General features: G+C 42.8%; 1 non-coding gene across 1 annotated transcript; it reads right to left on the bottom strand.

Moving 5' to 3' along the window:
* Window positions 1-1,524: 1,524 nt before the first annotated feature.
* Window positions 1,525-1,607, bottom strand: trnal-cag (transfer RNA leucine (anticodon CAG)). The gene has a single exon. It is a non-coding gene; the product is annotated as a tRNA-Leu (tRNA).
* Window positions 1,608-3,415: the final 1,808 nt, after the last annotated feature.

The raw sequence follows: 3,415 nt of genomic DNA, 5'->3' as shown, positions 1-3,415 counted from the left end.
ATCCATCCAGACCAGGGGTTCAATCCTCCTTTCATTTGGTTCGTTCATGTAATATTTCTCCTCTTTACTTATTGCAGTTATATAATTTCCCATACATTATTCCACCGTCATGTCCATCTGCCCTGTGTCCCTGGTAAATACAGAGGCAAAGTAATTATTTCATATTTTATGTAATTTTTCCATCGCTTCATGTGATTTAATATTGTTCATCGATTTGTGGCCCTATTCCCATCCGACATTCTTTTTTAAATGAATGTGCCTGTAGAAAGTTAGATGAGCGATTATTTTATCAGCCACCTAATAGTGGGAAGGATAAAGAGGTGTAAATTTAGGTAAAATGCAGAAGGATTCAAGATCTGTCGTGATAATGTGGGACTTCAACGGAAACTGGGAAAATAACCATGCAATGGGAAAATGCAGGGGAGGATTTCCTGAAATCTGTATTCGAACTTTCTCCATCAGTATGTTTCCAGCACGATGGGGAAACAAAGCAGTTCTGGATCTCGGAAATGGATTAAGTAGAGCATGTTTCTGTGGAGGAGCATTGAGGAAACAGTGATAAAAATATCAATAGGTTTAGAGTAGTTATGGAAAAGGAGAAGGTATAATCATGTGTGAAAATACCCAACTGTAGGAGGACTAATTTTTTGAGTTGAAAGGGATCCGGCCCAGGTAGATTGAAACCAAAGATTTCTCAGTAAAACAGTAAATGCACATTGGGAGACTTTCAAAAAGGAGATAGATCGGGTAGCGACTAGACACGTTCTCATGCAGGGTGCAGAAATAGCATGATAGCTAGCTACAGCTCGGTGGATGAATGAAGATCAACTAAAACACAAAAACGGAAGCTTGTGATAAACTTCAGGCTCATATTTCAGTATAGAACCAAGCAGAATACAGAATGTACAGAGAAGGACTATCAAAGGAGGAGGAATGGAATCAGCAGAAAAACAGGATATTCGCCCATAGTACTTATCTGAGGAAGGACACACTTGCCTTGGAGGTGGTGCAACAGAGGTTCAACAGATTGATTCCTGGGATGAGAGGGCTGTCCTATGATGAGAGATTGTGTAGAATATGCCAATTCTCTCTGGGGTTTCGAAGAATGTTCATTTCACAGGAAAACATCATTAACGAACCCATTTTCTTCTTTTGCACAATGAAAGAAATGCGAACTGAGGGAGAGCTGATAATTTAATCATCTGTTCTGTGCTCTGCATAAGAACACAAGAACCAGGAGCAGGAGTCAGCCATTTGGCCCTTCGAGCCTGCCTTCTTTTGCACTGAAACAAATTATAACCGTGAGTTTAAATTAGCAATGCGGGATATTTATCGGGCACCTTTCAATGCTTCACAAAACAATTCCTTTCGCTACAGCCACCCGGGATCGTTTCCCGGTTTGGGAAGTAACTTTGATATCACCGTTTGTAATTGAAGTGGAGTAATTTTATTATGTTAGATGGATGTCTCAAAGCACTTCAGAGTGGTGTCAAAACAAATGAGTTTGCAATTAGAAACACTGAATGTCAGGAGTGGGATTTTAACCCACGCCTCCCGAGGAGACTGCGACCTGAACGCAGCACCTTAGACCGCTCGGCCATCCTGACTGTTCGATGCTTCAGTTACAAGTTATTACTCGGGAAAGTTTCAGACCAGGCGCTTGTTCAGTGTTGCTGGAAGGGCCAGTGATCGGGATATCCTCTCCCCCGGGGTTTTCCTGAGCCTGTGCTCGGTGCACGGGGAGGTTTGGCCCGGGTCTGAGATAGCTTGCATCCCAGGGATGAACAATAACCCTCTGAGCTCTGGCACTGGGGACAAGCGAATAATTAATGAGCCGTTTGTGGGTTTCAAATGCAACTTAGATCTGATGGAAGAAACCGATAGTGTTGTTTCACAGAATGAAAGAAATGCAAACAGGGACAATCGAAATTTCAATAACTGAACTTTAATAATTAGTGAAACTTTAATCCTTGATGAAGTTTTATCCCCAATCTGATTTTACACACTCTGTATTTGAGTAGATTAGTTTTAAAATGTTCATTGCTCATGCGACAATGTACCCTTAATTGCTTTTGTTCAATTTTATTGCAGACAATTTTTGCTTCACAAATAATGTTTCCGCCCAGGCTCGCAACAGAGACCTTTCGCGTGTGAGGCAAACATGATAACCGCTACACTACGGAAACTGCTGCTTAGCTCAGTGCCCAGAGAGAAGTGTTCAGCAACAAGCTGAAATGCTCAATCCCTCTCTCTGCAAAAAGTTCCTTTCACAAACATTTCTCTGACCAGAACTGCATCAAACAACAATGTTCTCCTTTCAAAGTAATTAAACTCCCCAATTTCCACATCTACAATTTTAAGGACAAGGACTGAAAGCGCTTTGCGATCAGAAAATTGCCGGAAACCCCTGTGGTTAATGAGAGGGCTTTTGATGGTTGATGTCCGTACACACCTTGTGTTATGTATTTAACCCTTGGCGATCTGTATCACACCACCACCAGAGGGCCGACCTGTTGGAGTCCCAAGGGATTCCAGCATCCATTGGGAGCATGGTATATAAGCACTCTGGAGTCTTATTAAAGGAGATAATGTCACACTTACTCATTGTTCACAGTACTCAGTTTCATTCTTTTTATGAGCGTATCAATTGGCGACGAGACAATGAACAACCACGCAAAAATGCAAGTAACAGTTGGTATAACTTGATAACAGCACAGCTGGCAATGGTTGCAGAATATATTCGTGCAGCCAAAACGCACAATGACAACCTGGAACTGCACGGCACCGAATCCTCAGGGAAAAACAATTAAAGGCTTTGTCCCTGAATGGGCTACGATCCACCAACCTTGCAGTTAAAAGCTGAACGCACTGATCCATTGCACCACAGAGACTGATAGATGCACATATTGCAAGACATCCCTGTGATATCTTCACAGAGCACAGCACACACAGCTTCCTAACATGCAGGCTGCTCTCTCGGAACTCTCCGGAAAGAGCCTGTTCTGTTTAATGGTTAACTGTACAGTTTCAGTACACAATACGTCCACATCCACAGTGTGGAGCTACAAGCATTACATGCTTCCAGACATTAAAATCCCAAACAAGGGTGTCAGTCAGTTAAAGCTTCAGATTGATCTGACCGGAATGGAACTTGTTCACTCTCAGTTGTACTTTTCCCAAATAAAGGGTGGGACATTCATTGTGGATGTGTGTAAGCAGGCTGGTCCCGCAAACTGCAGAAACTTCAATGTCACCACCAACCACCTCTCCCACAACCGGTGTGATCTACCTTCCAGCCTTCCGGTGCCTTGTCTGTGACGAAGTATTCTGACTGTCCCGAAGCCGGTATTCTTTGTCATCAATCGGGTTTTAAGTTGTTTCGGTAATTTTTACCAGCTGGACAGTCGAGGCACAA

Source organism: Pristiophorus japonicus, unplaced genomic scaffold, assembly GCF_044704955.1.
Source record: "Pristiophorus japonicus isolate sPriJap1 unplaced genomic scaffold, sPriJap1.hap1 HAP1_SCAFFOLD_182, whole genome shotgun sequence".
NCBI lineage: Eukaryota > Metazoa > Chordata > Chondrichthyes > Pristiophoridae > Pristiophorus > Pristiophorus japonicus.
This window is presented reverse-complemented; position numbering and strand designations above follow the sequence as displayed.